Consider the following 20954-nt stretch of genomic DNA (forward strand, 5'->3'; position numbering starts at 1 on the left):
GTGTGCATTGCCAGAGTTGTGAGTTGCATGAATGTGGAGTTGAGGTGTGTGGTGTGTTCATTTGGTACTTGCCAACGAGCAGTGCATTCCCATAGGTGCCATGCTGGAGGCGCTGGTTGAGGTTGGACTGTCGGAAGATGAAGGTATCATGCACACTGCCTGGTTAGTTGGCGATGACATTGGTGTGGAGTCCCTGGTGGTCCACTATTGCCTGCACATTGATGTAATGTGTGTGCTTTCTGTTGCGGTAATTGTGTGCAGTGTCGGCAGGTGGCAAAAGTAGGACATGTGTGCAGTCAATTGCCCCAACACATGCAGGAATCCAGCTATGGCCTAGAAGCCTTGCTTGGTCTCCAGCTGTTCTTGCGCAGTATGGGGGAAGTATAGGTACTGGGGTACCAAGCTGATGATGGCATCCAGGACAGGTGTGAGGAACTTGGATAGGGCTAGCTGTGAGACTCTGACGACTCTGGCGGTTATTGGGTGGAATGTCCCAGAGGACAAAAGGTGCAGCACAGCCAGCAGCTTTGTCTGAGGTGGGATGTTGGTTGTCCGCTGTGCTGGTACATTCAGCCTGTGGGCAATGATGTTCAGGATGCGGAGGATGGTTGTCCTTTTGAGTCTGTAGTGGGCAATGACATTCTCTGGTGTTACGTATGTGAGGCTGGTGTGTTTCCTGAAGATCCGCTGTCTTTGTCTGCGCTGCCTCTGTGATGGTCCGGGGGGGCCTCCGGGGGGAGGGGAGAGGGCCTGGGGGTGGTGGCGGTGGGTATTGTGGCCCTGTTGGCGCTCCGAGCTGCATGATGAGTAGCTCCATGGCATCTGTTGTTCTTCAGGTGTGGCTCTGGGCTGGTGCCATGCCATGTGTCATGAAAGGGGTCAATTAGTGTCTACTTTGGGGGACAAGGGTACAAAAGGAGCATAGCTGCCTGTGAAATCTCCATCAATACCTTCAGAGGGCTTCAAGGTGAATCACATTCAAGCTGCCATCAGTCAGGTAACTTGCAAAATGTGCAGGTGCATATAGGACAAAGGCAGTAACGCCTGACGGCCACTCACACTACAAGACAGCCTAGTACCCCATCAGGATTTTTCTCTTGAAGTCAAACTCAGCAGTTCAAAATTATTTTCCATGTGTTTAGACCCCTAGCCCATCCCCCAGTACTAGGCAGATAAGCAACTCGCACAGCATCAGGCAGCTCCACCACTGGTCATCTATAGCAGGCATGTGGACACCATGGCACGATGACGCAAGCCTTCAAACCAATTTGACTGGGCAAAAGGTACCTGAAAACAAGGAAGGGTCACTTCAAATGTACATGTGGCATCACCACTATTGATTCCAGCAAGCACACAGGACTTGATGCTTGCACTTCCAAAGTGTCAGATCCAAGCCGTGGCCGGTGGGCTCGGTGCTCCTATCTGAGGAGATGCCATTGGAAACAAGCTTGGTTCTTCCCTAACCGTTACAATGGCCACTAAGGTATGTGTGTGGAAGCCAAAGAAGTGGGGACAGCGTCCCCACATCCTCTTAAAGTGATAACCCCTGGGATTTGTACTCAGCATTTTAAAGCAGCACATCATATCCATCAAGAGGGTCCAGGATTCACTCATGGCCTAGGCTCCTTCTCATCTGGGATGTTCTGCAGTCTGGTGGCAGGGCCTCTTGGGTCCCAGCCTGGAAAGACAGCATGATTTGGTTCCCAGGGACCATGTTGGGTGAGTGTGGATTCTGTCTAAGGAGGGATGTCGGTCAAATTAAGTCCATCTCAGGCCTGGGCCAAGTGGTCAGCATCTCCACCACATGCCTCTGCACGTGCCATGGTCTTTAGGTGTCAGTTGAGTCCTCTGGGGGAAGAGCACACCCCTTGCTCAGTCCTCACCCAATCACCTAACATATATGGACCACTCCACAATCCCGACTACTGTCTGGGATTGTGCCATTAACAATTCTTCCACCAATTCATATGAAAATACCTTGCTACAAATCTTAATTTCTATAGATAGTAATGTTTAACCCTTTCGATGCTTGTGACGGAGCAGTTCCGTCATGCGCGTCGGTCGTGCTGTGCGCATGACGGAACCGCTCCGTCACGGCCCCGCCCGCGCAAGAGCCCTTCAGCACAGCGCGGTAATCCGCGCCGCGCTGAAGGGGTTAATCATCTTCTTGGTGCTCACCAGGGCAGTTTCTGACCCCAGCGGAGTCAATCTGAAGACCTCACTAAACCATCAAACCAGGAGCAATGATGGGAGGTGGGTATGAAGGTCTGGGACTAAACCAACACAATTATGACCCATCACTTACTGGGAAATTCTTATTAATAAGAAATGGTTGTAATACAAGTTCTTTCACAAATGCAGTTCAGTGGGTTACCCGATCTTTTGGAAAATTTGTATCAACATGTTGATCATTCATTGTAAGGAAGATTCAGCTGCAGATATGTAAGGGTTTCCGTGAGGTACATTCACAAGGGCATTGCACCACTTGACGGTCTGGTGGCCAATGCCCAGCTCCATATTTACAAGGTGGCGCTAAACCACTCTGCGTGGCGTAGTCCGCATTGCAAATATCATACAAAGAGGTGTGCAATGTGTGTTGCTGTGGGTGTTCTACTGCAATGCCCATTGCTTTTTGATGCTGGCCCAGATTTACAAGCAACTGTATATCTGAGGAAGCGCCAAAAACGAATGCCACTGAAAAGCAGACTTTAGAGTGGTGCAATTAGGAGAAATACTTTTATTACTCCTCTTTTTGTGCTCTTTCTATGTGTGCTGCATTCTGCAAATCACCTCAAATGATTATTTATGTGTAGGAAGGTGTCCCTTCTAACACATAAACAATGATCCCTGCAAAGCAGGCACCCTTGTACCTTGGCAAAAGGGTGTCTGCGTTGACGCAAGGCAAAACACCGGGGTGTGCCATATTATTGCGAATATGATGTTTCCTGTGTTTTTGGTTTTACTACATTGGTATCTGATTCTTCTTGAACCTCTGACTTTCATTCTTGAATAATGAAAATGTGTTTGGCAAATGCTTATGTGTTTGTTCCTCTTATTATGGTCCAAGAATTTCCCCTCTAACGGCTCAATATGAATTCCCTGGCCATTCATCTTTGTCATGGACCTAGTTTTGAAAACATACACAATAGAATTTGAGTCCTATTCTATCATTCCCAGCTGAAGTATGCAGACAATGAGGCAGCTTTGAACAATTTAAATTCTTCGAACCCACAGGACTCACAACCATAGCAGCACCGAGGGGCTGGGACAGACAGTAGATCACCTTTTGGCAGACTGCTAGCTAAATCTCAAAATCTGACCATGAGCTTTTTAACTTGAGAAACTTTAATATCGCCTATTGGAGCTGGAACTACTGTGACTGCTGGCATCAGACATGTATTCAGATAGCTCCTCATTAAAGATTTTAAGTGTCCCTATTCCAATTGGAGCGCCTCAAAAGAGTCTTCTATTGTTTTTTTTCACTACCTCCCCTGTCGTGTGCAATTAATTTGAACGCCTGCTTCCTTTCTTGCCTATGATAGCCAATTCACAGACTCCTCTGGAATGAAACCCTGAATCCCCTTTAACCATGGTCACCATTGTAGGCTCAGAAAGTGCATTCAAAAGTTAATAGGGACATCCAAGTGTATCATCATGGGATGGGCTATCAGCCAGAGATAATTAGAGAGTCACCAAAGCAGCCAGGCAACTCCACGTTGGTCTTGTTATGAAAAATGCTCCAATCTAGGAGGTCAGCACAACTGATTCTGCTAAAGAGCATGCCTGGTGGCCTCACACACTGAAATTAATCTCCGCACAGAGGGCACAGTAGAGGATGCATTATAAAGGGTCTTCTTGCTGAGAAGGGCTCTTTAACTCCTAAGTGAAGAAATGGAGCACAGAATGAAGACAAAAGACAGAGGCTGCAGCAATCTGAAAAGCAATCATTTGCACCTGTGAATGGGGTGATCTCTGCCACATTTAATAGGGTTTGTCTAATATATTGGCAGTAAAATTTCAGGAACAAATTTGCCGATAAGGTGGCTGCATGATCCCTCACTGAATGCATGAAGGAATTTTCCAAAGTCTGCTGATGCCTCTAACTTCACTGCACATTATAATGAAATTCCCTTTGCTGTATATATTTTTCTTTACCTGTGTTGTATGTCATGAAACCTCCGTGATTTGTAAATATGTTCCTCATAACAAAAGCTGCTTTATTCGGTCTAACCACTATGGAAATAAGTTATGTAATATTTCTCTCCCTTCTGTTGATAATCATGTACTGCTTAAAATATTGTTGCTCTTATTGATGGTATTTCCTTTTTGTCTGTATTTTATATTTGTACTTGCATTTTTCCAGTCTCTGTGTAAAGTACACTGACCACTGTATGGCCTTTTTTTGCTACACAAAACTACAAAATAAATAAAATAAACCACCCACTTTTTTAGACTGTGTGCGCTTCCGAACCATGAGTAGCCTACAATATTTATAAACCTGAACTGGATATTTCTGTCAGTCTGGTGCCACATTTTTTAATTTAACATAACATTTTCAGTAACCCAGTAGCACATATCCACATCTTTAATGGTATCACCTGCCCCACTTTTAAATTATTTCTTAAGCATTTGAGATGGGGTGTATACCCTAATTGTTATTGCTAATTAACACAAATATCTCGTTGGCATAGCATTGCAGCACGTTTTGACATTCCATATTATGTATGACAGTCACAAGATTCAGTTGCAGGGATTTGTATCATCAGTTCGAGTGTGTGTGTTAGTTTAATGATTTGTCACTTTTGGAGAATGGGTGAGATTTAAGTCCTAGCAAAGTTACGTATGACGTCTGTTGCTATTGGTGTCCATAGCCAGGGCCGGGCTGGGAACCAAAACCGGCCCTGACAGAGTGCTGGGTCGCCCCCCCCCTCCCGTCCGGGGGGGGGGATGGGGGTGCCGCCGAGCTCTTTCCAGTGCCGGTTTTCGGCCGATTTTGTTACAGGGCCGATTTTGCAGCTATGCTGCAAAAACGGCCCTGTAACAAAAACGGCCCCCACCCATGCGGCGCACCGGGGGATTGCCCGGTGCCCGCTACGGCCAGTCCAGCCCTGTCCATAGCCCATCAAATAATGAATTTCACAACCAGCTGAATGATTAAGGTATGGCATATTATGTCTAAGTGAAACAATGAGTAAGACAAAGAGTAAGTTTTAGAAAGTGAAGCAAAATGAGGGACATATTATCAAAAAACAGAGATGATTATCGCAAAGCGCATTTAGCTCGGTTTTTCTTATCGCTGGCCATCGCTGGATTTTATCACCGAGATAGTGCGTTATTATCAACGCTTATCTCCAAGGCGACAATAAATCCAGCGATAGCGGGGAAATGCGGGAAAATCAGCGATAGGTACAACCTTGATAATACGACATGGTGCACTTAGCCTGACAATCCACCTCCCAGAGGATAATATAGCTAAGTCAGGAATTTTGCAGACTTTACAGCGTTAATCGGGGCTTAGCGCGATTTTAATTGTTGCTACGCAGGTCCGGGGCATTGTTGTAAATATTGCAAAGATGCGTTAGTGATGTATTCCCATGAAGTTATGTGAGGAACGCCTACTTTGCATCTCATTAGCGATGTGATGCAAGGCGTTAGTAAAACGGGTGCTACGACAAGAAAAAACACACTAAAGCCTGTTAGCGGGTCCTTGATAATACTGTGATTACATTATTGCCGCTTTTCGGCTGAAAACGGCTGCTAAAGCGGCAATAATGGGCTTGATAATATGCCCCTCAGTCTTTGCCACTGTGCTCCTGGTAAGAATTGCACACCTCCTCTTTGCCCGCAGGCCACTCTCCTGCCTCACTGCAGTCCTAAACACAGGCAAGCCTCCCAGGACCTGGATGACTCATCGTTGCAGCCATAGCTTGGCATTCCCTCCTTACGGCCTCTCCAGTGCTCCGGGCTGTGTCTTCCGTTACAGAGCACTGTCGCCTGCACCAAAAGAGCGCTTCTGGGGTCCCTATGGGGAGGAGGTACATTGAGCACTTGGACACCTGGCTCAGCAAAGCAGGGGTGCACGTTCCTTCTCGAGCACGGTGGGCAGGGGAGCTGCCGTCAGCCCGATACCTTTCGGGCTTCGCACCTTTCACTGCAGTGGTGCCTCATATGCGACTGCTTTCGGCCGCACAGCCAGGAGGTACCAGTGAAGCACACTGGACAATCTCAGGGCTATAGCACAGCTTGTCCAAGTGTGCGGGTGACACCGTCATTGCAAATGTGCAGGTGGGGCCTAACCACCTGCTTGCGACAAACTGAATATTGCACTCATGCTGACACAGTGCTGCTGTATGGGCAAAGACAACATGGGGTACTTCCCCATTTAATTTATAGCCTCTAGCCGTGCCCGGACAGAGGATGTAATGCAGTTATGTCCGGGGCACAGAGCTACCCCAAACAGAGTCCAGGTGGTTCGCTACAAACATGATTGCATTTTTTCTGCATGCAGAGCAATGCAGCAGCATTGAGACTAGTCCTGCCTTTTATCCTGCTACCTGGTCAGCTGTCCAAGGGTCGCTCAGGGGCAGGGGTGTTCTGAGACAATGTTGGCATGCAGGTTGCATGATTGTCATGTCTGGACCAAATCTCTTGTTTCAAGACAGAAGGAAGTGGTGGAGACATTCTACATTAAAATCCGGTCAATGCTATGTAACCAATAGGATGTGTTAAGTGGTGTGGGTTTGGATGTGGGCATATAACAGCTGTTTACAGCCACAGTGGGCAATACAGCATGAGAAATAAGTGCTTAAGAAAAGTATGCAAGACATGATATGAAATGGGAAGTAATCAGGAGATATGGAGAGATATCAGTGCCTTTTACCCGAATACAAAAAGTGTGTTCTTTTCCCTTTGAAGTTCAAGCATCATAAAAAGAAACATGCTTACCTGTGACCCTCGCTTTTCCTATCAGTCAGCAGCACCCCCAAACCCTATTCACTGCCATCACTTAAAATGACTACATTTCATCCAAGATCCTGATATTGGCTGGTAGATCCTGCCTTTCTCCCTCTGCCCTTGTCTTTCACTTCTTGAGCACTTGCTTTTAACGTTACTCACTTTCATTCACCCAGGAGCTGCAGTATTCCCATTAACCTTATCTTAGTATTAAGTCTGTGGTTGTGGTGTGAGCATTCTATGATATCTGGTCCTTTCTAGGCCTAGGCATGAAGGTCCGCTCCACTCCGCTCTCGGACTTTAAGGAGCTTTTCCCACTCAGCGCTACATGCAGCTCATGGAGTTTGGAAAAACTCCGCTCCGCAGCGTTTTTTCCTCGCTCAAGCTCATCAATGTTAAGTTGGCAAGCAAGGAAAATCTTATTCCAGACCATCTCCCGGCAAGATTCCCAAATGCGGGTGGTCGCGGATGGCTGCTACTACTTGTGTTGAGAAACCTTCCGTTCACGTTGAGGAAGCTGCTGCTCGAGTAGAACATCTACACAAGCTGCAGAAAGAAGCAGCGCCCTCTTGCGTGGCACATGGTGCCATTCACCCTGAATTTCCAGCTTGGGACAAACACCTGGTGCTAAAAATCAACACAAATAGTGCAACCTAATGTTGTCCAGAACTCGCAGAACTCCCCGTAGTGCAGCAGAGTTTTTTTGGTCACTAGGCGGGACTCCACGAAATCCACCCAGGCCTAGTTCTTTCCTGGCATACGACTTCACTCTAATAAAGCACAAGCCTGGTATTCCTACCTGCTCCATTCACAGGCACTGAATGATTTAACACTAGTGAAGAATACATGTAAAAGTTGCAGCACTTTAGGAGATTTTAGACATAGAGGTTGCACAGCAAACCCTAACATGGTGTGAGGCTTTTTGAGGGCACTTGGCTGATAGAGCACTAGGGTCAAGTCTGGGACGAGGCCCACAAAGTTAGCTGTTATGGTACCCTAACAGCAAATGCTAGTGGTCAGTTCTACAAAGCACTAAAGAGAATGGTCATTGAGGGGTGGAGAGGTAAGGAAGAGGACCCAAGTCCTAAACTAGTGACTAAGTAGCTATCAGTAATCCTGATTATTATTAGTCCTTCTTTTACTTGTCACAGACATTACCTAAGAGGTAGACCCCACATTGAAGACAGGAACCCCACTATGATTTGTATGCATGTATGACAAAGCATCTCTTCACATACCCCAGCTCTTGACTTTCTATCCCTCAAATGGAACCATGAAAGTGCTGGAGCATATAATGAGTGCTCTTTCAAAGTGTCCTTTAACAACACTTAGCTTTTCAGTATAGTTGTCTTAAGACCTTTCTCAGTCTTAAGATCTTTCTCAGGGGGATGAATCTTCATTTAGGACGGAATGCTTGCCCACTGCTCTTACTTTCTGAATTCCATCTTTCTGGCATTACCCATGCAGGCAACAGGCAGTAGGAATTGGATATGTGGGCTGCAACAGCAAAGGATATGGGTGTCAGCTTCCTTGAAAAATATTTGGGCACCTGCACTTAATTCTTTTATTTTATTTTACACAAATTAACCACTTCATCCATGGATGACTTGGCCCCCTGGAAGAGGATGCCCATAGCAGCTATTTTTAGGTGAGTGAAGAGAGCAATTTACACAATAGCACAAAAAGCTGACCCTGCACTTTGCAAGTTTCTGCAGAAATAAGCAGTGCAGTGCATGAGGACCACAGCATGTCAACTGTACAAAACTCCTCTTTGGATCTATTTTTGGAATACCAGAATTGTGTTTTCATGAGCTCCACCACCCCTCTCCAAATATTTCCGAAAACCTATCGATCTATCCAATGATGTTCGAATAATAACATTTCTAAAATCAATTTTACCTTTAAACCATTGAAAACAAATTTTAAACCTCTCTTTCCCTCGCATAGTGGCTTGTGTTATATTCTGTTTATGTACAATGCTCGGAAAAGTATGGACATAGCCTCATTTCAAGAGAAATAATTAGGGGGAACGTTGACTGTGGCTCATTGTTGTGTATTAGATCTACAATTACCACAAAGAGCTAAGTAACAGAGGGAGCTGCCAAATTAACCTTAACTGATATAATGAGCCAGTCACAGTTTCTCAGTACCAACTTACATGTACATGGCTTAATCTTTGAGACAAGCAAATACTACTAGTGTGATCCACTAGGTTACCTCACTTAATGGATAATGGAGCTACATGCCCATCCCAAACTGATCTTTACATGTCTAACAGCCTGCGGGCCCTTGCCTTCTGCATACGCTGGGTGGACAGGAACATTGATTGGACATCGGTGGCCCAACCTGCTGTGCAGCAACAGAAAGCAGTGCCAAGCTGAGGTAAAGCCCAACATGGGTGGTGGAGACTCCTACAGTGGGAAACATCCGTTACAAAGCAGTTATTACAACACACTACCTTTCCAAAGCAGCTGTAACAATGCAACTGCCTTTACATCGCATGACACTACAACGCATGCCATTACAACGCAGACCATTACAAGGCATGCCACTATAACACATTATAAGGTAAGTAATGGGGATTTTTAGGGTGGGTATGGGTTTTGGAGTACATGGGAATAGTAATTTACCCCTACACTATCCAACACTTTCCCTACTGTTGGACTCTCTGGAGTGTGAATAGTACTTTTTACCTGTACACTATCCAACACTTACCCTACTGTTTCCCTACAAGTATTATGCGTTGTAATGGTATGCGTTGTAATGTAATGCATTATAATGGAATGCGTTGTGAATGTAGTTTCAAAAAATGCGTTGTAATGACATGCATTGTAAAATCATGCGTTGCAATGGTAGCTGCATTGTTAAACCGCATTGTAAAAGCATGCATGGTAAATGTTTGCGTTGTAATGTCATATATTCCCCACAGTTTAGTCGTTCTGAGATGCCACAGAAGTGCAATGGGTGAAGAAGAGCAAAAGCACGACATATGGGATTCAGACTGCTGAATGGCGTCCAGAGCTAGAACCATCTGATCCCACCACTAAGGACAGAGCACCAGGAAGTAAGTTGCCGTGCAATGTGGCCTTCACTCTGCTGTGTTGGGAGGTCATCACAGAGACAGTCCCTCAAAAGGCACTCCCTTGAGTCAGTGAGGTGGGAGATCTTGGATTGAAACTAAAGCCCTGGCTTGTCAAACAGACCATCCTTATACACATCAAGTATGCCCAATTAATCAGAGTATGGTGCTGGTTAAACTGCCTTATAGTATGCTGCTTTGCCTAGGATGTCTGTCTGCTTTCTGGGAGGGCAGGCCAACTGAACTGCCTTTGTGGCCAGTGTAGTCTTTTCGCTGTCAGAAATTATCTGGTAATTTCTAGTTATAAGGCTACACATCTGTTATGATGGGGATGGAGTTGAGGTATTGGTATTCTGTTTTCAGGTGGCGCCGCTATGAGCTGAATAGCCCGGGGCGGTATGTGAGGAGTGACCTAGCCATACCTTTGTTTGTCCTCTGCAAACTGAAGTGTGGATGAATATGTAGGGTTCTAACTGAATGAATAGAATTGGAGGAGGTGTGAATCGAGACTGGAGCTTGAAGGTGCGGACTTCCTCCATTATCCCTGCCCTGTTGGAGAAGTGCTGGGCTTCAAGAAAATGTTAGTGATTTTTCTCAGATATAGGGTAGTTGGAGGGGTTGCAATTTTCACTTCTGTCTTTAATCTATGTATTGTAGTTCTGGCAGAGTTCATGGCTCAATCCTTGTCCCATAATATGTCTATTTTGCTGTGAGTAATGTCAGCCATTTAACATTATTGAACAGCTGTATATTAATGTAAATGTTGACTGAATGTTGACACAGACAATTTATAATTGATGTTTTCTTCTCAATATTCATGGCCATATTTATCAAGGGGATGTATCGCTCTGCACCATGCAACATGGTGCAAAAGCGACACAACCCTTAAGATGTGATTTATCCAGCCACGCAAGGACACCTTGCATGGCCCTGAGCATCTTGAAAAATCCAGAGTAATGCAATGCAGCACAAATTGCTGTGTTTCGTTACTCTGCCCCAGGGAGGCATTCCAGGGGTGGCATGTGGGTTTTCCCATGCAACACCCATGGATTTTCATGCAGTCCCAGATTTACAATTTCTGGTAGACCTGTGAATGTGCCAAAATACTATGAATTCCTCGAGGGGTCGGGGGTGGAAAGAGGAGAAATATCTGTATTTCTCTTTGTTTTTCCTCTTTCTATGTGTGCCATATTTTTCAGCACTAACAGAAATAAGAAAATGCCTCAGGGGATTGCATTTGTGCAGCAAGGTGCCCCCTCCACCACAAAAGGTGCCTGTGTTAGCGCTAGGCAGCACATTGTGCACCAGTGCTGGGAAACAGCAGGAATGTGTCATATTGTGTTAAGTACAGCACATTCCTGCCCTTTCCTGTCACGCACGGCAGCAAGGTAACTTACTGCGCTGCATCACCTCTTGATAAATATGGCCCTCAATGTACAGCTCTCTGATACCCTGGTGGGTATAGATATGCACTACACTGCTTACACTGCTCCCCTTATCTGAGTATATCCATCCAGCAGGCGATTGTTTCCATGTGTCTAGATGCAATGTAAAGCCTTTCTGAAACTGAGAGATAAGCTTCGCCATGTTTCACCCTTCCACCTTTCCCTCCTTTGTCTTGATAATCATGCATTTACTTCTGCCCACAATCAACCCTTTCTCCCATCGCATACGGACTACAAGTTCTTTCTTTTCATTTCGTTTTCACCTGTAGCAGTACTGCCCTTTTAAGTGTTTACCAATTATGACCGAACGCTATTGCAGTCAAAGTATGATTGACGTCAATATGGAATGTACCTGACAAGTCAGTAATATATTGTAGTCTTGAAAAACCTGTTTTTGACTGCAATGGTACCTTTAGTTTTCGGTGCATTTTCCTTATCCAAGAGTCGAGCAGGTTCAGGAGGGACCTCTCACCAGCATCAAGTGCTTACAGATAATTGCTGTACATTTTACAACCACCTGTCACAGTTTCCTCTTCCATATTATGGCATCCATAATAGGTGCAGGTGCTCTTGTATACCTGGTCAGTTAAGTTCATGTTCAGCTTGTTTTGCTACTTTGATTGCATTTCAGGGGGTCTTTGTAGTACGATTATTTACCCTGGGAACGTGTTTGTCTTTTATTTAGAAGGGGCTCTGTTGTTGGCTGCTTTAGGAATCATTTCTAAGGAACACAGCAATGAACATGATGATAGCCTAGTAACCAACTGCGTCTGTCCAGCACACTGTTGCAGAACTGTTTCTCAACCTGATTCAATCTTTCTCTCAAATAATGAAATGCTGCAGAAGCCTAGAAGGGTTGTAAATCCACAGAAGAGAGGATAAATGCAGATCTGCGCAGCAGGCACCCAACACGGTTTGGGTTCCTGGGATTGGCTTCCTTTGGTAGGTCCACCCCCCAGCATGTTTTGGGCAGGGGTGCATACCAGGTCTGGGGAATGGATTGGTTGACGGATTCATGGGTGGGCGGGGAGTTTGTGGCAATCAGGGTCCCATGCACTGGACTTCGCAATGTAAAGCTCACTGTGGTCCTGTGGGTAGTTAGGTGCAGGTTTCCTGATGTTTCTTGTACTCCCTCACCAACTTATAGTTATTTTTGTAGTTGCCTTTTCCAATTTTGGAGTTGCTCTATTGGTGTTTAGAAATAGAGGCTAGGTTTTATTTGTTGTTTTAGGACATGTGGCAGCCAAGTAGAGGGCTCACACTCTGGGCAGGAATGGTTGGGGTCTTGCTTTGGGAGTAGTACAGGGAAGTGATGCTGGAGTCAGGTGTGAAAGGACTGTGAGTGGAATAAAGGGCGTTATTGAATGCTGGGAGATTTAGTTGAGGGTGTGTACAAGTGAGAGGGTGGTGGGAAATGTTGGGAGGGGACAGGTTGATTTATTATATTAGTGAGAAGAGGCTGTTTCATGTTTTTCTAATGTTTACAAAGTTTTAGCTGCATACATGTTCTAATAAAACAGCTCTTTTCTCTCACCTAGGTCCATTCATGATATGCAGTACAATGTACAGTACAGTACAATGTAGCCCCACAGTACTGTGCAGTATATGTGGGGCTAATGCATATGCTGGGTGTATGTATGCCTGCAAGGAATATATTACATGAGAGATGTTGTGCTGTGCAGTGTGTGTGCAATAAAAGGGTGTGCTTGGTGTATGTGTGTATGTTTGCTTATGGGACGTATAATACATGGAAGGCGAAGCGTTGTGAAGTGCACACATGGTGAGTGTGTGTGTGCTGGTAGTATGTGTGTTTGCAAATAGCACACCCTGGTACAGTACTGAGCAGTGTGCGCTGACCGAATTAGTGTGTTGAATGTATATGTGACTCTAGGGGCACACTGCATGGAGGTAGCAGTACTGGAGAGTATGTGTGATGTGAAAGTACACTGAGCGGAAGTGTGCCTGCAATGTTACTGTACATGGAGGACCCTGGGTGTAAATTTTGAGACGCCCAGCCATGCCCTCTGAAGACATGAGTACTACAGAAACCCCCAGAGACAGATTTGTGTATTGCTGCATTCCTGTGAGCTGGGTGGGACACACATTGGAGGAAGGGAGAAAGAGACTTCCCATTTGCACTTTTAAAGGTTGCGCTTTGATTCAGTGATAGATCACAAGGAAGGGGCCTAGACACATCTCTGGAAGGAGAAGGGAATGATAAGGGAACCATAAAGAATAGGGTTGGGAGCCCATGATTAACCTTTTGATGCACATATCGCTGTGGGGGACATCCAGGTGTGAACTCTGGTCACTCCCATGAACTGTGGTGTGGGTCTATCAACTTCAGAGTTTTATGGAAGAAGGGAAGGAAAAATGTACACTTAGAAAGAACCAGAATTCCAACATAAAACTTCAAAGACTCAGACCCAAAATCACATTTGGTGGCAGGAAAAGGACTATAAGGAGGTTTAGACCCCAAACTTTGTTACCTGCCACGCAGCCAGACGGGCTGTGTGAGAAGGAGAAGCTCTGCAAGACTGTGGACCAAGGCCTGTTAGTGTCTCTGCTGGGTGCGGGGACATCACCCAGGGAAACCAAGACATCTGTCTTGGAGCATGGAGCACTAGCCCCTATCTGCTTGCCAAGACCAGTGTGCCCTGTGAGGAAGAGGAGTTTGTTAGAAGAAGCAAAGTCCAGTGGGGAGCTCCATCATGAGGACTCCTGGTGGAGCGGGTCCGATCACTCGAGAGAGCTAGCAGGGCAGGGGTGAGGGATGGGATGCAAAACAACAAGGTGATTGATGGAATGCGTGAAGTAAACTCAGGCACTGCATCCCAATACATCATTTTTTGCCCTCCATGCCACCCAAGTTTGGACCGAGCCATATTCAAATCAGTCTTGACCCAGCCTTTCATGAAATCTGTCCAGCTCAAGCTGCAGGGCCATCCCTGAACCAGAACACAAGCAACCCCTTACTAGGGATCTTCAGCCAGGTATATCTTGGTTCCAGTGGCATAGCGAGCCAGGGACCCACATCTGGGCATACCCTGCTCACTGAAGTTATCAAATGTAAAAACAAAAAGGTGATGGATGGACTGCTTGAATTAACCTTAGCCACTGGCAAATGCTTGGGGGCATCCCTATCTGGGATAGACTGGGATGCAACCCAAGTAATATCCAGTGGCTGAGATGAGAATAATTCAAGCTTGTCATCTATCAGTTTTTGTATACTTCAGTGTGTCGCCATAAGTAAGGGCGGGTATGCCCAATTACAGGTCCTGTGCACACCATATCACTGAGATGACATAGTGTGCAAGATAATGATGGCCTGGGATGAGGCCCTGATTAATAACCAGTGACTGAGATTATTTTGGTCCATCACTTTTAGTATAATCTAGTATTTGCCGGTAGCTGCTGCGTGTACCAATAGCAGCGTAATTTCTCTGAGCAGGATCAGAACTCACGACTGCCTGCGCCCTAGGCACCCGCTGCAACACCGAGTGCTTCCATGCTATAGTAGCGGTTAAAACTTCATCTGGGCCTGTAGGGCCCTGGGGAATTTGATGCTGAAGGTGCTGTGGCACCATTGACACTTTTGACTAATGCCTAAGAGTCAAAGAGGATCTCTTGAGTACAGCGTACTAGTGAACATTCCTTGGATTTGGTCACCAGTAAATGTCTGAATAACCCTGACCACACTAGAAAGTATGAGAATTTGACAGGGATTTTGCTGGCAAACAATAAAGCTAGATCTCAAGAGGACTGTGTTATTGCCTATGAATGTTGTTATAATTTTTAATGTGTAGAGCTAGAAATAAAATACTTTTATTTTCTTATAAACGCAAGTATTTGACTGGACATTGATTTATTGGCAGTACTGTGTGCACTTTGAGTTATGAGCTGTGTTCACTCACCTGTATATCTACACTTTATCCCGAGGGAACCTTGTCTGCTCGCCCACAGTTACCACTGAGAGTCAAGTGCAGAAGTAGTACTTGGCCCAGTTGCTCAGGATCCATAGTAGAAGGACAGTGATGAGGAGCAATCAATATAATGAAATTATCAATAGGGCACAGAACATTCAATCCTATTCTATGGTACACAGTCCCTTTCTATCTACATTTATTCAAATCAAATCAAATCAAACAAAGCTTTATTCAATTAAAAAAAAAAATCATAAAAGCACAATTTCAATTCATTACGATCAAGGATAAAAAAGCATATAAATCTGAAAAGGTAAGGAGGACTAGCCCCAAAGTTCTGGATAAGTTTTTACAGTACAGTTTCTTACATAGTAATAGTCTTCCTACATTTAAAAACAGCCTTTAAAAACAATGAGACCGATAAAGTTATAACCTTTTCCCCCAAAGATTGTATCATTAAAAAGGCTGGACGGCACTGTTTTATCCCTAATGTTCTAAGAACTGGGACTATCCACCGTTTCCTCTGATAATTATAAAATTTGCAGAAAAATAAAACATGCATGGTAGATTGTACAGACATACCATCGCAGGGGCAATTACACAGTTGTCTGGACCAGTCATTGGTTGTAGGAAAACTAAATAATCTATGCACAATGGACATCCTAAACCGTGTCAGTAAAAATCTGTCAAAATCAGAAAGTACATATGTTAAATAGGGCTGTATCTTAAAAGTAGTAAGAATATTTTGATGTGCCCGGACCGAGATTTTATACATTTCTCTATTTAGTCTTATATTTTCGAGGTATGCAGGCAGCTTAGTTTTAATATTTTCCTATTTACTTTAAGCAAAGTGCTAGGTTTGTCAAAATATTCTGGATGGCCCAATGTTTGTGAGGAATCTTTAATATGCATAAGCCATCCTATGTAAGAAGCCCCATCTAACGGACAGCAATCTCTAATCACTTGGCGATTTAAACTAGTCTGTTCTGTGGTCCAAATGTGATGCCAGAGGAGAAATGGTTGAATACCAATAACATCTTCTATATATGATAATCCCAACTCAGAATGACAATTAAAAGTAGAAGTGCTTACTGGAAGAGCGAGCAAATTTCTAAGAAATCTATTTTCAGACTTTGAGGTCACGTCTACGTAACCCCAAATACCTGCTCCATAGGTCGCAATTGATACGCACTTGGCTTTATAGATGTGGAGTAATTCAACAGGGGGATGTCTGCCTAGTTTTTTACTAAAATTACTCAAAGCTGTTAAGGCCTTATGAAACAACAATCTTCAAGAGTTTACGGCCTTTGTCCATAGACCAGTGCGGTCAAAAAGGACCCCCAAATACGAAAAAGTATTTGTACAGGTTAGACAGTTCTCATCAAGGAAAAAAGACCGGCTCCTGCTGCTCCCCTGACCACATTTTAAAATAAATGTTTTTGACAAATTGACTGTGAGTCCCAGATCAGACATACATTTTACAAAACTATTGAAAACCTTCTGGAGACTGTTCGGGGTGTGAGCCATGAGCACCGCATCATCAGCGTACATTAACACGGGGAGAGGGCTATTCCCTACCCCCAGCAAGTCCTTGCACTCCTTTTGCAAAGTCAAATTTAAATTGTTAATATATAGAATAAAAAGGAGGGGTGCCAGGACACAGCCCTGCCTCACTCCTTTCTCCACAATAAAACGATCAGAGCACTCTCACTCTGTTCCGAAGCGCACCCTGGCAGTTGCCTCAATATAAAATTTGCGCATTAGGCAGATCAAAGGTAATTCTACTCCTAACTTCTCTAAAATCAACCATAGTTTGTTGTGGATAACACAGTCAAAAGCCGCGGACAAGTCTACGAAGGCTAAATAAAGAGCACCCCTTTTGGCCTTACTATATTTGTTAATAATTAATTCCAAATTTAGGCACTGGTCTATTGTACCCAGGCCCTTACGAAAGCCATATTGAATGTTGCTAATAATGGAATGCTCATCTGCCCAAAGCTGTATTCTGGATAAAATTACTCTCCCGATTATTTTGACCGTGGAGTCCAAGAGCGAGATAGGGCGATAACATGCAGGTTTATGCCTATCCCCCTTTTTAAAAATCGGGACCAGGATCGATTCTCTCCAAGTAGCAATGAGACCAGACGATATACAGGCATTGATGACATAAGTTAAAATAGGTCCCCAGAAGGCTATGTTGCATTTAAAAAGATCCACAGGGATGCCGTCTGGCCCTGGAGCTTTACCGCTCTTGCTTGAACTAATTGTCACCTCAATCTCTTTCAATTCCAATTTAAGCTGTGAGTGAAGATTAGCACTCTGGAATTCTATCCTATCACCTTCCAAGTCGCTAATACTTGATTCAGGGGAAGGAATAGAATATAGTTTAGAATAATGTTCCACCCATTCCTTTCCAGTTACAGCTATTTCTATACTTGCTCTCCCTGTATCGGCTAAAAACGGGGCATTAACCGCTTTCCAAAAAGCTGAAGAATCTTTCAGTTCAGATGCGGTTCTAAGATTATTCCATGCCTCCTCCCTAAAACTATTTTTTCTTGCTTTCAAGGTATTTCGATATGCCCTTCTTGCTTCTTTTATTCTATCATTGTTTGGAGGCCTACTGTGAAGGGCAAGTTTAAGGTTAGAGTGTGCTTTACTACAACTGTGGTCAAACCATCCATTCTTTACAGTAGGTTTCCTATTGGAATTTACATATAAATAGTTTCCTATAGATTTAGATAGGTCAAGAAACCCCTCCACTATCTCGGAAGCTATGTGACCATCCCCTGTGCATTTATTAATGGATTGACTACAGTTACATATGATCATATTCATAAGTGAGTCTGGATCGATTTTATTCCAGCTCAGTGAGTAGCCATTTTGTCTCGTCAGGGTGATATCTTCTACACGATGAGTGAGAAAGTCCTTGCCTCTGACTAATTTATGATTTAGCTTGAGTCCAATACTTTGTGGGAAATGATCACTGAGGGCGATGTCATGAGTTTGAAAATTAGTAAGTCTAGAGGCATGTCTTGCTGAGATTAGAATAAAATCAATGGTAGAAGAAAGTCCACGTCCGTTAAAAGTTGGGCTGAAAGGGGCCGAGGAACTACATAAAGTATTTGCAAATCCCAAGTCACCAGTGAGCATAATATCGTTTAAGGTCTCACCTGGACCAAGATGATTAAAATGAGGGAGGCTAGACTCGCAGTTATATCCAAGGCCGCAAACTCTGGTATCCCAATGCTGACAGAGACTAATATTAAAGTCTCCGCCCCAAATTATAAGGAGATCTTTACAAGAGGCATCCTGGGACTTATTGACGTGTAAGGATATTACCCTCAACATTTTGGCCTTATCTTTACGCACAGAATTATTATAAAAATTCACAATCAATATGCTAGTAGATCTATCCAGGTCAGCCTCTATGATTAAAAAGTGACAATCAGTTACCAGTATTACTATATTTGACAAGTTTGTATGGTAGGCTATATGGGTGGAGAGTCCTCCCATTGCTCTTCCACGCGTTGATGCAACTGCGGGAGAATAAAATGTCTTAAAGCCATTTAGGTGAATCGCGTCTTCAGACCATGTTTCCTGAAAACATAGTCTGTCAAACCTAAATGCAAAATCTGTCCACTGAGGATTCACAATCTTAGGCTTCAGGCCTGCAAGGTTCCAAAACAATATATTGCAGGTATGGTCTACAAGTTTCTCCTTTGCCATGCTTTTGCTTGGTTCTGCTGTGATGACATGACCCATAATGGGGGATACTATTAAACCATTTTCCTAGCTAGGAACAGGGTTAACCACCATACTTAGGTTGTTATCAACTGCATCCATAGCTGTTTTAATTAGGACTGGAGTGGGTACTTCGCTGACATTCTTCTGAATAGCTAACTCTGTGATTGTATATGTGTTTACCATGTCGTTAGTAGAACCCAAAACATTTTGTCCCTGTGCGAACGGGCTCATATCTGTGGTGACTACAATGTTCAGCAGATTCAACCTCTCTCTTTTCTTAGGGCGTCAATCCACCTGGTCCAGATGAGAGAAAAGGTCATAGCTATTCTGAACTGGAATGTTATAAAATGTATGCCTTATAGGATATTCCCTATCCTGTGTGTATGAATGTGCAATATTCAAAGGCTGATAAAAAAAAGCCCAATGGAACCACATTAATATCATGCAGAGAAGTAGAAAACGAACCCGCCCTTGACAAAATGTGATGAACCAAATCTATTGATTTTAAATTAATATCACACAGTCCCCTGGCATGGACTTCTTACCCTTCCCTAACCAACTAACTCTTCTAGCCATCTTAAAATTACAAAACAGATTGTCTGAGGAGCCGATTTTGGAACCCAGCCAAAACAGTGATTTGTTCCTTAATGTGTCCCAATGTTCTGTAGTCCCAGCTTGTAATTGCGGGACATTAGCCAGGATCACGGTATATGGAGCCACCGCCGGAGGGAGGTCCAAAACTGTCTTAGAATCTGCACATACGTTGTAATCAGGTGCTGAAACATTTGACACAAGGCGGTTATATATTCCTGGGTGATATTTCTGTTGCTGGTCTGGCCTAGGGGCGACATCAGGACAGAAGAGGATGCCAGTGTTTGTTAAATTTGGCGCTTGAATTAAAGTCCTCTCTGCAGAATCTACAGACGGGACCGTTGGGTTAGTACCAGCCTCGGGGCCTGCCTCAGTATTAGTGATTAACTGGAATTGTCTTCTTGGAATCATGCTAGTACTAGGGGTGCGAATTACATTTACCAGAATGTTATTTTCTTGTCCCCCCAAAGCAGGAACCGCACCAAGGGATACTTTAGATCTCAGAATAGTCGACTGGCAAATTTCTGGATGACTTAAAAGTATAGCTTCCATAGTGCCCACTCTTTTAGCAAGGTCTAAAAATGTTTCTCTCAAGTAGGAATCCAGAGTGTCAAATTTGTTATTTAAAGCCGCCAAGTCCTTTGAAGTGTTATGCGATGGGCCTTTATTGTTGTTATTCCTACGATTCTGCAAATCTGTTACTGATTTTGTCTTTTTAGAGTTTCTATCCCCCATAATACTAGAAGGGTTGTTGTTAGCGGCAACTCTATCATCTTGTTGTTTGTGGGGGGTATTAATTAAATTGGTTTCATGATTGATAGAGTTCCGCATTCGTTTAGTTGGAGGTTGGGGACCACTGTCTAATTCTGAGTCATGTGTAGTAATATGCTCAGAGGAGTTTGCAATGCACCCATTGATGGTTACACTAGGTTCCAGGGTTTCAGGAGTAATTGATGGTGGAATGGAGAGCTCCTCCCCCATAGCTCCCACTACTGCTGGCCCAGATCTTTTGATGTTTATGGCCTCCTCTACGGATGATATCTGCTGTTCTATGGCCCCCATCGCTCCCGACAGATATTTTAAGAGAGTCTGGTGGCTCCCCCCACCCACCTTCCTTATGGGGTTTTTTAGGTCACATGGTTTTCCTCTTCCCCATATCTCAGGATATACAGCCAGGGGCATCAATGTCAATCAGGTTATTGCAGATTTAAGTGAACT

The sequence above is a fragment of the Triturus cristatus genome, chromosome 3_1 (assembly GCF_964204655.1).
Source record: "Triturus cristatus chromosome 3_1, aTriCri1.1, whole genome shotgun sequence".
Classification (NCBI taxonomy): Eukaryota; Metazoa; Chordata; class Amphibia; order Caudata; family Salamandridae; genus Triturus; species Triturus cristatus.